The 14,781-nt window shown below is 36.3% G+C and overlaps 1 long non-coding RNA gene across 3 annotated transcripts in view; it reads right to left on the bottom strand.

The window, feature by feature from the left end:
- Nucleotides 1-14,781, bottom strand: part of LOC136041949 (uncharacterized) — a 155,341-nt gene that overhangs the window by 59,039 nt on the left and 81,521 nt on the right. The gene's annotated exons all lie outside the window — the stretch shown is intronic.

Below are 14,781 nucleotides of genomic sequence, written 5' to 3' on the forward strand. Positions count from 1 at the left end.
AGCTAGTCACCATTTATAACATTTTCTTGATGTAAGTGGTATCGCTTCCGTAGCCAAGTCTTTTTGTCTTGGAGAAGAAGAGAAAGATCTAGGGACATAGTCGGAAGGCTTCACACCAAGGCCGTACCCAGAGGGGGATGGGGGTTTGAAACCCTCCCCTCGATATGTCTATCCGACTCGTAAAAACATAATAGAAATTAACATAACCATTTTTATCCGTTTTGAAGTTTTTGACCCCCCCAAAAAAAAAATCCTGGACACGCCCCTGGTTCAAAAAGAAGAAATTGGTGAGTAAAAATTTTCCAAAGTGTCAAATAAAGAAGACGAAATTCTAAAATACCAAAAGCAGGGAAAATACAACCTGAGGGTTGGCAGTAGAAAATAATTTCATTCTCAAATAAGAAAGATGAAATTTTAAAGTACCAAAAGCAGGGAAAATACAACCTAAGGATTGACATAAAAAAAAGAATTCCATTCTAAAATAAGAAAGATGAAATTTAAAGTACCAAAAGCACGGAAAATACAACCTGACGGCTGGTATTGGTAAAGTGGAAACTTACGCGGCCATAAATATCTTTAAAAAAAAAGAGTCCAGAATTCAATTCTAAATGAAAAAGATCATCAGATCTAGTTATACAGTTTTTGGTAATATCAGATGCCGTTAGATGGACGTTATATGAATAGACGTTAGATGGGTATAAATAGGCTACTTATTTTGTATAATCGGTACTTTTTTTAACTTAGTCTACGGGATCAAAGTCAGAAGAGCAATAGCTCTACGAAGACTTTTTTTCCAAGAATGACGCGCCTGAACATTTGGACTAATTCTCTCAGCTACATCCAAAAATGTATTAGAAAATATCCACACATTTTATAAGAAATTTTGAAATCTGGATTTTAATACTCTAAAAAGTTGCACGACACAAATTAATTAGAGACAAAAACATATTAAGAGGATTAAAAAAGTGGAAATGTTAACTTTCTGTCTAAAAGGTGCCAAAACCTACGCATTGGATAAACTATAATTACGGCTCTAGTGACTTTTCTAGCCTTCAAGAAAGCACGCCGCACGTTCCAAGGGGGGGGGGATAAAACTGACATTGGCCTGGTTGCTAAAAATAGTGACGATGCCTCTGTAAAATACATTGATTTTGGTTGGGATAAAAAAATATATAGTAAGAAAAGTGAATAAGAAATTGGAAACATATGAAAAGTGGAATTTGTCGACTTTCTATCGTGAATTCGTCAAAGTCGAAACCAATCCGTGTATTTAACAAACTACTATTCAAGAAAGGAGTTTGAGATATTAAAAAGAGCACGACTTAAATCATGTGACCTTGGCTGGAAAAAATAGACTTCCTGTTCTGTTATTCTCAATTGTCGATATGCTCTATGAGAGTTATGAATGGTTATAACCATTTTTCCGCGTAGGTGGAGCCGGATTTCTCGGCACTATTTAAAAAACCACCAGAAATTCAGCAAATAAAATCAACTGAAAGCAGCAACATTAAAAGTTAAAACGTAGAGAAATTATTAGGTATATGAAGGAGATTACCCCCTTCTCTACATTTCGCTTTTTAAGCTAAAGTTGGAATTTCACTCCTTGAATGTAGTCGGGATAACAGACAATTAACTATTGACTTTTCATGTTTTGAAATACCAAACGGTATAAATAAAACCTTAAGTCTGCTGATGGTTAAACTTTTTAACTTTTAATGTTGCTGCTTTCAGTTGATTTACGATAGCATAGTGGATACAAGGTGTTCAGGTTCAATCCCTTCTAACGTAAGGAATTCAGTCATATCTCATAATTTATTTTTTTTCAAATCAGTTTCTTGTCTCCGTTTCTTTCTGACTCTATTGCTGTTACAAACACAGGGCTACAAAAAGCTTCAGGTTCAATTGTCAATTGCTTCAAGATCAAGAGCCCTTTGTTCAATCTGGTTTTCATTGTTTCAGGCTTTTTTTCTGTTAGGTCTAAATGTATTTGAAATCCAGTGATTTATTTAATTAATCAGTATTATAAAAGAATATCATATGGTATTCAACAAAAATTGGATTCATTGATAGGTTCTTACCATGGAAAGGGTAGTTTATAGCCAAACAGACAAGTTTTTTTTTGTAAGGGCAATGAGGATAACCTACAAAACAGGTCAGAGAATCAGAACCTATTCACAAAAAGCTCCCCCGCGTATGTCTGGCATTAGTTTGATATACAGGGAAGAAGAAAATGAAGAATTTTAGGGTGATAAAATAATTTTATGGGTTGGTGCGACATATCGCGGGGTTTTATAATCGACAGAAATAAAACTAAGATCAGGTGATCCTTGTGGGGTCGATAAAATGACGTCGATAAAAATAGTGAAAAATAAAGATTCCCGAGTTTCTGTTATGACTGCTTATTCTTATCGATAGCTTGCTTATCATCAAAGATATATATATATATATATATATATATATATATATATATATATATATATATATATATATCCAACCAGAGGGTTGCCAACCTTTTTATGCCAACCGGACGGTTGGCATAAAAAAAGAATTTCACTTTCAAATAAGAAAGATGAAATTTAAAAGTACCAAAAGCAGGGAAAATACAAACTGAGGGCTGGCATTAGTTAAGCGGACACTTACACGGCCATAAATATCTAAAAAAAAGATAAAGTCCAGAATTCAATTCTAAATGAAAAAGATCATCGGATCTGGTAAGGCAGTTTTTGGCAATATCAGGTGCCAATGAATAGACAATTAGATGGGTATAAATTATGGGTATAATTTATACCCATCTATAGGCAAAAATATAAAGTCAAACTTTTTTCCCAGTAAAGGCAAAAAATATAGAGTATTCATTTTGCATAAACATTACTTAAAGTTTTTTCACCGAGATGAAAGTCAGAACAACAATAACCCGTCAGAAGACTTTTTATCTTTTTTTCCAAGAATGAGTCACCTGAACATTGGGAATTATAGTAATTAATTCTTTCAGCTACTCTTTTTCTCTCTATTTTGTGAATCAGGTTTACCAAATTTTATAAAACAAAAACTGATCCAAAAAACGTATTAGAAAATATCCAAACACTTTGTAACAAATTTTGAAATCTAGTTTTTAATGCTCTAACAAGTTGCATGGCACGATGAATTTAAGACAAGAATAGGTTTATTTAAGGGATTAAAAAAGTACAATTGTCAACTTTCTGTCTAAAAGGTGTCAAAACCTATGCACTAGAAACACTATAGGCTAATTACGGCTACAGCTACTTTTCTAGCATTGAAGAAAGCACATAGCATTATCATCAAAACCGCGGCCTTTCTACGGGGAACGAAGAGATACACTGATCCCCAGGGATAGCATATATTGATAGTCATTTAGTTAAAAAAAAATATCCTGGAAGTATTTGCTAGGGGGTGATAAAACTGGCATTGGGATGGTTGCCAAAAATAGTACCGATGCCTCTGCAAAAAACCATGATTTTGGTTGGGAAAAAATAAGAAAATTGTATAGTAAGAAAAGTAAATAAGGAATTAGAAACGTATGAAAAATGGAATTTTTTGACGTTCTGAAGTTAATTTGTCAAAGCCAAAACCAATCCGTGTATTTTATCAACTACTATTTTAGACGTGGAGTTTACGACATAAAAAAAAGCACAGTTTAAATCATGCGACCATGGCTAGAAAAAGAAAAATAGACTTCCTGTGCGGTTATTTTTAACTGTTAATATGCTCCGTGAAATTAGAGACAAGTCCAGAAAAGGGATCATTGATATATCTGATACAAGGGTTAATCATCATACGGCCAAAAAAAAAGAAAAAAAAAGCAATACAGCAAATAACTGAGCCCGCAGAGGCAATCATCACAATTTACAGAATAGCCTCTCCTCCCACGTTTCTTCAACATCATCATCCATTACAAACTTTGTAAATTAAATTTTACTATTCATGGCAATGGCTGAAGGCGACATGGCTGACATGGCAATGGCTGAAGGCGACACATGGTTATGCAATTAGCAAGGGGTCGTCCAGTTTCCACCATCTGGTGTACGACTCGGAGGGCCATGTATGCCACACAGTTCCACCCTGCGTAGCACGTTTCCGCCACGCGTGACTCAGTCCCACGACACTTGTCATAATTTGGTCACGCAGCCCATGGTGTACATTATTTCTGAAAGTGAGCAATCCTTCGGTAAGGAATACCTTTATTTTTCTGAATCGAATCGTCAGAAATTAGTGGTCTGGTTGCTTACATTTATATAGAAGTTATATCACCCCTGACGATGGGGACTTACGGGTGTTACCGTAATTACCTTCCATCTCGGGTTCGATAATCAACCCACACAATTCTTCTAAATTCACCAAGTTCAAACGGATAGCTCATTTTTTTTTAATTAGCCCCCCCCCCAAAAAAAAAAAAAAACAACAAACAACAACCTTGGAATAAGATAAAAGTAATTTATCCAAACGGTGGGGCCTAGCTGAAATTAGAGCCAATTTTGTGTCACTAGCACAGCCGCTGATTCTAGATCTAACAGAAGATGGCGAATTTTCACAAGCAAAAACCAGCAAGCGACGCCACCGGGTGGGGGGTTTGCGATTAAAGAAAAAACTCTCTAAAATATCCGTAGAAGGCTTCTCAAGAAAAAACAAATTGAATACCTATCAAAGAAATAAGGTCATTCACATTTTATATTTATATCGCACATCCAGTTGTACACCTTTCAAACAAGAAGCTATTTTAATCAATTTTAAATAAAAGTCTACATTAATTTTTTATTATTTTGAACTTATTTGAGTGAAATTGGTGCTAATTTAAACAAAATTTACTGTAAGTACAGGTTTGCAACAGTAAACAAAAAAAAACTCTGAACCGAAACATAAGTGAATCGAATTTTCGCCTATATTAAAAAAAGAATCAATAGCAAGGGGTTTACCTCCCTAGGACTTTGTCTAACGGTCTCAATAAGATTTTTTTACCTGCATTTTAAGAGCACTTTTTTTTAGGGAAAATATTGTCAGAGAAACATTACAAGGGATGAGGTTCAAACCGGTTAATACCCCTCCCTTTCTTTGGATATGGCCCTGCAGTCAAGACTTAACTGTGTTGGTTTGAAGTATGCCAATTAGTATGGGAAACCGAAAAAAAATTCGATTTTGAAAAACGCCCTTCCTTGTATTTTCATTGAAAAAAAAATACCCCACACCCGATTTTGAAAAATAACTTTTTTGGAATCTTTAATTAAAAGACGCTGTATCTTCGTAAAATTGACGCTCCTGGACATTAGTTGAATTTCGTTGCTATTGTACTTATGCCACAGCGCCAAGCCTTATTGAGTTTGGATTAGGAATAATATAAACCAAAAGAAGTTATGTTAAACTGTACTATCAGAAAAGAAAAGCTGGCCAAACTTAGTGTTTGCCAACCTAAAAACTGATGTAGGCCTACTTGCTCAATACGGGCGTATGTTGCGTCAGTTTATACTAACGCTCACTCTGGGCGTTTTTTTACCCGTTTGTGAGTTTGACTAAACAAAATTAAATACATTACATTTATTCACTGTGGAATATAGGCCTACCAATTCTAAAGGATTAAGGTCACATAGTGTGAGTTAGATTCACTAAAGGATTCAGTCTTATGGCTTGGCCGGGCAGATCTTCTTTTTCGACCGTCAATGTTTTACAAATCTAAAATATTTTCCAAGAAAACATTTTATGACAGAACCTGCTGTCGTTCGTGTCTGTCCACTCTTCAAACGCCGAAAACAAACCCTATGTCTGTCAGGGTCGGATCTAGAGCAAAATGTATGTGGGGATAATGTGACAAGGGCGCCAATAAACAAAATCTTTAGTGGAGGGGGCAATGAGACAAGGGGGCCAATAAAGTGTCAGGTTTTTTTAAAAGTGAAAAAAAGGGAATGGGTGCGCAAGAAAAAAGTCTTAGGAATTGGGAGCGGGGTCCCCCCCCACCCCATGGATCAACTAGTGATGTCTTTACAGCTCTTAGCTTTTGAGAAACAAGCTCCCAGTATGAAGGGAATCTTGCTCACAGACTTGATCCCGGAGAAAATTTATTGGCTCTTAATCCGTCCCCTCCCCATCCAGTAAAATCAAAATGAGAACTCTGATCCATTTCAGCAAATTTTGAGGCATTCCTGATACGTTTTCAAAATCGATTCAGAAAAATTTTGCGATATTACATAAAAGTCAGCATTTTTTGGAATGCTCCTCTATTTTTAAAAACAAAGCAGTTTTATCCTATATTCAGGAACAATACTTGTAGTAGAGCTGATAAAGGAATAAACCCCCCTTAGCTTTAAAAAAGCATAAAACATGCCACCCTCAAGATAGCCTTCTAGGACAACCAACAAATATACTAGCCTCAGGAAAACATTTTATCAGGCTTAAATACCAGGAAAAATCCAAGGATCGTATTCCCCACTCTCCAAATAACATTGAAATGGCGCCCCGGCCTATGTCTTACCTCAGTAATGTTTGAATAATTCCTATGTTGTTTTCACATAACCTCTAAGAATAGCTTGCCATAGCAGAATAAAAGTCTTCTTCTTCTTTTGAATATTCAACAATTACAAAAAATCTACACAAAGGAGTTATCCTCCCTATACCTCATCCGTGCGAAATTTGAATAATTCTAATCCTGTTTTGCATACACCAGTCATTCACTTCAACTGAGTTAGCTTTGTGAAACCCTTTGAGCACTCGAAGACAGAGAGACGGCAGAAAATTGAACACACCCTAGCGAAATCATTATAGCCTGAACTTGCCAATGGCAAACCCAGATAGCCATTATAAGAGACACCTAGTTATAAACCCGCCAAAGTATACTCCTCAGGCTGTTCTAGGTGGCTCTTTTTTTCTTTCGTTTTTTTTTAGTGATTGCACTGATGCTGATGGAGATGTTTTCCATGTTAATTAGGATGCATTTTTCGACTGTCTTGAGTCAAAATGTCGGGATTTTGATGAACATTAACATGTCCTTTCTAAGTTTTCACCGGGTATGGGATCTTGGGGAGTTTGTACCCACCTTCGTAAAGATACAGTAAAAAATATAATGGGGCATGCTACAAAAAGAAGATGGAGAATATAAACAAAAATAAAACCTCATAGAAATTAAGGACAAAATCAACTTTAATTTGCAAAACTTCAAAATATCGAGAGTGCAGGGTATGTAAAAACTAAAATCTTAGATTATAAAAGCTATCAAATTCAGCTACATATACAGAAATTTTTTCTGGGGGTGGGAGGGGGCAATAATGGAAAAACATATTTTTGATAATTTGAATAAGAAGTGTCGAGAAATTCAAAAAAATTCTGGATTTCAGAAAGCAGCCTCTCTCTCCGAAATGTTAATGAAAAATATATTTTTGTTACGTTGGAAAGGCTACCGAAAGAGTTGGCTTAGACACCAGAGACTTATGTTACTTTTTCGGGTTTGGAAGTGATAAGAGCCTACGTTGGACCCCTATCCGTAAATAAAACTTTATATTTAAACAAAATTACGTACAGCCTTCTTAAAAGAAGGTCCATGTTAAACTTCGAGGGCCCGTAAATATTTCCCGCTTACTCTTATGTTCGTACTCAAAACATTTCATTCTCATTAAGGTGGCAAAAATGAGTAGCAGAAATATAGAAAAAGGGGAGGGAGAAAGGGACAGATGGATAGGTAGGAAGAGCGGGGGAAAGAAAGGAAGAGATCGAATGAAACAGAGAGGAGAGAGTTAGAGGGAGAAGAATGGTGGGGATGAAGATAGGGAAAGAGATAGATGGGGTCATATAGATCGATAAATATATTTTTGTGCAAAAACTAAAAGGTCAGATCTAACATCTTTTGTAATTTTATCGGAGAGTAAAAATAAGACTTAAACGCCTTTTAGTTTATTTATATATCTGTTAACAGAGGGGAGGGGTCAGGGAATCCCTCAAGATTAAAATGAAGACTCTGATTGCTGTAAATGTCGTGACCCAACCATTAACTTTCCGTAGGCATACTCTAAACCCCCTAATCCGTCAAAAAAATTCCTCGGACCCCTCCACTAGAGATTTGGTCTATGTCTTAAATTTTAAGACGCATAAGTTCATTGCTTTTTTACTAAAAAAGATCAACTAAAACGTCTCTTAAGGTATTAAAAATTATTTTCAAAACTCTTTTATGGAAGGAGAGGGCATTAGTCTCCGTATGGAAGGGGATAGAAAGCTCTCCCATGAGATAACCGATTTTTAACTGTATCCCAAGGTGTTTAGACCAGTCTCCGATGATCTAATCCGGGCATCTATGTAGAAGGCCTTCAGTCCCATGCGCCTCTTCCTCAAAGAAACCTTAGGACTTTTCATTGTGCTTCCCATTATTTTTTTCGTTCATTCTTCTGTTTTGGAGATTTTGCTTTTTCGGAATTTGAACCCCAAGAAATTCTGTCCTTTCTCAAAATGTATTCTTGTGTATGTGACTAGTATCACCCTAATCCGGTCATGATCCCATGCGCCCCTTCCTCAAAGAAATCTTCGGACTTTTCATTGTGCTTCCCATTATTTTTTGGTTCATTCTTCTGTTTTGGAAATTTTGCCTTTTCGGAATTTGAACTCCAAGAAATTCTGTCCTTTCTCAAAATGAATTCTTGTGTACTTGGCTAGTTTCACCCTATTCTCCTTAATATATAGGTATACTAGTGTCAATTTTAATAAAGGCTCTAATATGATATTAAATAATAAAAAAAAACAAGTTTATATAACTGAAAGTAAGGAGAGACATTAAAACTTAAAACGAACACAATAAAGAGCGAGGTGTTGAGGCGGAGACAGCATCTTTCATTTACGGCATAATTTCTGTTTGTTTTAAGTTTTAATGTCGCTCTTTACTTTAAGTAAAAAAAAAACTGTTTTTTTTATTTAACTTCTGAACCTTTTTTTAACTAATGCAAGTTCAAATTTGGCTCAGCGTCTATGAAAAATTAAAACAAGATTTGCATATTAATTTTTTCTGATTTGTTCCGGATATGAAGGGTTGCCCCCTCCTCAATACCTTTCTCTTTACGCTAAAGCTGTTAGCACTTTTGAAAAAGCTTCCTATTCTGACTAATGTCCCCCCGTGTTTCAATTTTAGTAAACAATCAAAATTTAGCATAAAGAGTAAGGTATTGAGGTGGGGTCAACCCTTCATATATGGAATAATTTCTGTTCATTTTTCAAAAAATGCCGGTAAATCTGACTCACTCTCTATGAAGCATACCCCTCTCCCTCACGAGAAACTCCTCCGTGTAAGTTCCATCCAATATAAAGTGCCCACCCCGCTCAAATTCCCTCCAGACAGTTCCATCCTAGCTGAGAATCCCCCTCCCTGTAAATTTGCTTGCAGACGATCCATCCTGAAAATTCTCCTTGGCATTCTTTCATTTGAATAAGGCTTTAATTTCTAATCGGTTTCTTGATCAATCCAGAAATATCCCCTTCCGTAGATATTATTTCCCAGAAAACAAACACACGGAAAATACCCCTGGATAGTTCCCCCGTAACGTCTCCACATAAAAAATTTGGGAAAGAAAATTAAAAATGTAAGAATATTAAAAAGAATTTTGTGTAGTAATTCTTTCAAAACTCCGCAATGTAACATTTCTCCTGGGATATTCAATCCCAAGAAACTTCCCTGCACAGGGAAAATTCTCCCCGTAGAAATTCACCCAAGCACACCTCCCCCCACAAAAAATGGCTTTATACTTCCAAATAACAAATACTATACGTAAACAATGGGCAAATGTCAAAACTTATAGGCCTCTCCCCACGGACTTTGGGGGTCGTTTCACACATGATTCTTTGATCTTTAAACTATACTGAATAAAATAGCTATCTGAAAAATTTTGATCAGATCGTTTCGGGGAAAAATGGGCGTCGGAGGGGGCCAGTTACCCTACAATCTTTTTGGTTACTTAAAAAAGACACTAGAACATTTAATCTCTGTTCGAATGAGCCCTCTCGCGATATTCTAGTATTACGATACGATATCCCCTTGGGAAAAAGAACAAACCAACACGCATGCGTGATCTTTCTTCTGGCAAAAGATACAAAATCCCACATTTTTGCAGATAGGAGCTTGAAACATGTACAATATGGTTCTCTGATATGCTGAATTTGATGGTGTGATTTTCATTAAGAGTCTATGACTTTTAATGGATGTTTCCTCCTTTTCTCATAAATTAGGCAAATCTTCTCAGGCTCGCAAACTTTGATGGGTAAGAGAAAACGCAATGAAACTTATATATTTGAAATCAGTATAAGAATCCAATTCTTTTGGTATATCTATTGGTATCATAATTCGGTTTTTTAGAGTTTCAGCTGCTACTTAGCCAGGTCGCTCCTTACTTATAGTTCACTATCATGTTTGATCTATTACATTAAAATCATCTAACGAATTAAGAAAACAGCTACGGACCAGAATATGTGGTTTTCTTAAACCAGACAAAGATTAAAAATTAATCCAGGTATATTACAGTAAAATAAACATTGTAACCACACACAAGGCCGTACACAGGATTTTGTTTGAGGGGGGATTACAAAAAAAAGCTTAAAAATACGGATCGCAAAATTTTTTTTTTATGCATTTTTGTTACTTTTTTACGAGTCGGACAAAGTTTTGAAGGGAGGGACACAGACCCAGTCCCCCCTGGATACGGCCCTGGCCAAACAGTTTATATTACATTTTGAATGCAGGGCGGCTATTATTACTACATCTTTGCAGCGATAACCGGAATGATTCTAATTCCATAATAAACATTTCCCATCCTGCCCAATTTGTGACCTAGTTTATTTTTTATTCATTTTTTTTTTAATTCACCATTACGCTAGAGATTTCAAGGCTATAATGAAAGTGAGTTTCAAGGTTTTAAGCCCCCCCCCCTCCTGAAAACTGGAGAATTGAATAGTAACTCCACTTGTAGTTATAAAAAACCAATATAACGAACTTTTCCATAGCTAGATACCTTCTCCTCCCCCAACGCCAAAACCTTTCCCTGAATCAAATATTCTTGGCACGACCCCGACAAGACTACCTGAAACACTAATCAAGTCAAACAATTTCAAACTAAACCTCTATAATAGATATTTATGAGATCATTGTAAATTACACGAGCCCATATGGGGAGAAAGCTATAAAAAAGAAAAGAACAACCCAAGGGGTATAATACATTTCAGCTACTGATACAAGAGAATGGATTATTGTACCCATAAATAGGCGGCACAATCCCAAGACTTAATTGGAGACCCTTCGACACAAAAGGTGTGCCCCCTCTGTCATTCGATTTAACCGATTAATTTATTGTCCCTTGTCACAACTTTGCATCAATGGTAGAAATTTAATATGTCAATAATCCAACAATCATCGTCGAAGAACTTGGGTTAATTGGGATACAATAAGAGATATTAATGCATTTACGCCTACATTTTTTAGGCCAATTAAAAAAATCCTTAACTAAATAAGAACAGCCTTTTTCGACGTTAGTACCTTAAATTAGGTATATTTTTGTCCAAGACCACACTGCATTTCTATGACGAACATATAAATGTTCAAATGGGGATAAGTCCATTTATTAGACAGTGAAAACAAATACAAAAGTCTGGTTATTTCGACCACATATACAGCGATAGTATCAGCAGATAAACTCTGGTCGAAATATCCAGGCTTTTTTATCTGTTTTCACTGTCTAACAAATGGAAAGGTTTTCGTTCATAAGAAAAGCACAAAAATTCAAGCCCATGGGCATCCCCAGTTCCTATTTTTTTTCCGAATTTCTGGGAAGTTCCTGTTTAATTTACACAAAAACTTTTGTAAAATTTCGTAATTTATAAAAAATCAATTTTTTCGTTTTTTAAGTTTTTTTCTATAAAAATTAATTTTTATAGGAATTTGATTTTGCAGGAAACAAAATTTTTGTGTTTGAATGTCTCGTGTACTTTATCACTTCTTGCCATAACTTTGCATAACTGATATACAGGGGTGACAATTCACAAAAATAAAGGAGCAGTCGACTAGAATGTTACAGATTTTTTTTGTCTTTTGAACGAAGACACACAAAAAAGTATTTTTCCAAATCGAGGAGGGGGGCTCATTTTGTTTTTGTTTTTTTCTTCAATGAAAATATCAAAAATAGACATTTGATAAAAGCAAAGAGCAATTGTCTCCTAGTCCCCCCCATTGGTGCTCATGCCAATGGATATTCTAAAATGTCAATAATTCGACAATAATGAGTGATAATCTAAGTTACATGTAACTTGAATGATTTCGCATATTCCGATACTATAGCCGCATCAGCAAGGCCGTGTTCAAAATTATTATTTGGAAAGAATGTACAAAAAATACAAAAAAAATCATCAATTTTTTGTATACATTGTTGTTACCTTTTTTACAAATTTGACAAAAATTTCGGGGAGGGGAGGTCAAGCCCGGTAGTCCCCCCCCCCTGGATATGCCTTGCGCATCGGCTATGTTTTGTAAACAGAACAACATACTAAAACACGTATGAAATCAATAGTGTCATGAACACAATCAAAGGGTATCAATCATCAAAAATTTATTCCCCCTTCCCTGAAAAAAACTTATTCATACGTGCCTTGGCCAATCAATTAATAATTAGTGAATGGATTCAAGTTGCTAGGTTGCATGGAATATCACTGTAAGTATTGCGTTTTGAATGACAATAAATGAAAAAAGAAGACGAGCAGCAATTTTTATTGGCGCCACCTTTAGTAGAACAGTCCAGATAATCATGCATGGTATATTTAACTTAAAACCTACTTTGAACAGAGCGTATTTAGATTTTTGACGACCGAATTGCACCGTGTGGGTGAAAGTGGTTAAAGGGCTATTATAGGAGGATAGTAGACAAAAAGTATCTGATGCGTCATTTGGTTATGAGCATCATTTGGTATGAGTAGATTGGTGCGCTGGGTTCAGGATCTTGTGTCTGAGAGGACGCGGGTTCGAATCCCAGTGTATCCAATTGTTCAGTTTGGGACGGGGGTCAGTGGCGTGATTCTGTAAGCTTAGTCAGAGTTGACCCAGCTCTAAATGGGTACCTGGAGAAATCTGGGGAAGGTAAACAGGAAGGGTGTGCGAAAGCACAGGATGGTTGGCCCCCAACCCCCCCATTGCACTTCCTGGCTGAAGGGCCAAGAAACGGAGATCAGCACCGCCAGTAGGGACTGCAAAGTCTAATGCCGTACCCTTTACCTTTTTTTTTTTTTTTAACAAGATAAGTCGATACAGTTTAGACAGATATTTGACTACTTGCATTAAGAACGATACTGCTTACTCAGATGATTACGAGAAGTGACATACAATGTACTTAATTATTATGGGGGCGAAGCTATGAGTATCTGCGCAGACTGGACATACCATTCTCCCCTCACCCTTGAAAACCGAAATATGCAGGAAGTACAAAACTTAAAACACTTGCCCCCCGCCCTCCCAAGGAAAATGTTTGCGGGATCCTTCCCCGTAATCGGAAGATTCTTAAGGGAACCCATAATCAAGCCCATCTCAGGGATAGCGAGCCAAATCTTGCAATTGTCTTCGAATTATCAAATTAATGGTTAAATCCTCTAAATTACAGTTTCAAAGTTATTTAAAATACAGTAAACAATCATGTTCTATGCAATTGTACACGCTTTGTGGGTAGGGGTCTAGACCACCCATACCCTCCTCCTAGCTAAGCAACTGAACCAAACTGAGTTAATTGTCTTTTAATTAATCATCATAAAACGTTTTCATCTGTTACGAAGCTGATTCACTTCGCCCAAAGCACTCTAGCAGAAAATAGGAGACAAAAATTTGGCAAAGAATTGCAACTGCAATTTACAACAGAAACAACAAGGAAGTATTCAAAATGCATTAAAACCTGCTGTCCTTCAGACAACAAAGATCTCAAAAGAACCAACACCATTTTTTGGCTTCATTTTTAACCCGTTCAAAAATCACCTGAAGGTATAAACCAAGTCCCATGTAAAATAACAACCACACACGAATCATGTGATTATATTAGTCGTCGAAAAAAATGGCTAGACATGTTCGAGACATGCTTCCCCCGTCTTCAGATAGGCTGAGAGAGAAAAAATTAACCGTTTATGAGACATGCAGACGGAGAGAGTTAAACAGATCTGACGAAAAAATCCTGGATTTTGTATTAACGTAGATTAGTAGGAACCAGAGTCGCCTGATGGAACGCATTTGCGCCATTTTGGCGCTTTTATTACGCCGTTACGTATTGAATTTTTCCAATCGCCGCATTTTTTGAAGGGGAAAAACGTTTATCTGGTGCATTTTTACTAGAAAATTGAGTTTTCGGCGCATTTTCACTTTTAGGCCGCGCAACTTTAGACCAAGCAACTGACAACACTGGTATGAACCGACTCGTCTTCTTTCATATTTATTGTGTGTTTTATTTTGCAAATCATATTATATTATTGTGTTCTTTATCTATTTAGTTTTAAAATGGCTAGACATGTTCCAGACATACTTCCCACGTTTTTAGATGGGCTGAAAGATAAAACTGCTATGAGATGTGCAGAGGGTGAGGGTTGAACAGATCTGCGGAAAAATCCTGGATTTAATAATTGTGCAGATTAGTGTGAGCCAACTTCTCTTCTTTCACATTAATTTTTTTGATATTATAAGTTATGCTTTTTTTTATTTCATAGGCCTACTCCTTTTATACAGTATTTTATTCAGGGGCGTAATTTGCTATGGGGCAGGGGGCAGTTTAGCCTCTCAGACCTCTGTCAAAT

Source organism: Artemia franciscana, unplaced genomic scaffold (genome assembly GCF_032884065.1).
Source record: "Artemia franciscana unplaced genomic scaffold, ASM3288406v1 PGA_scaffold_52, whole genome shotgun sequence".
NCBI lineage: Eukaryota > Metazoa > Arthropoda > Branchiopoda > Anostraca > Artemiidae > Artemia > Artemia franciscana.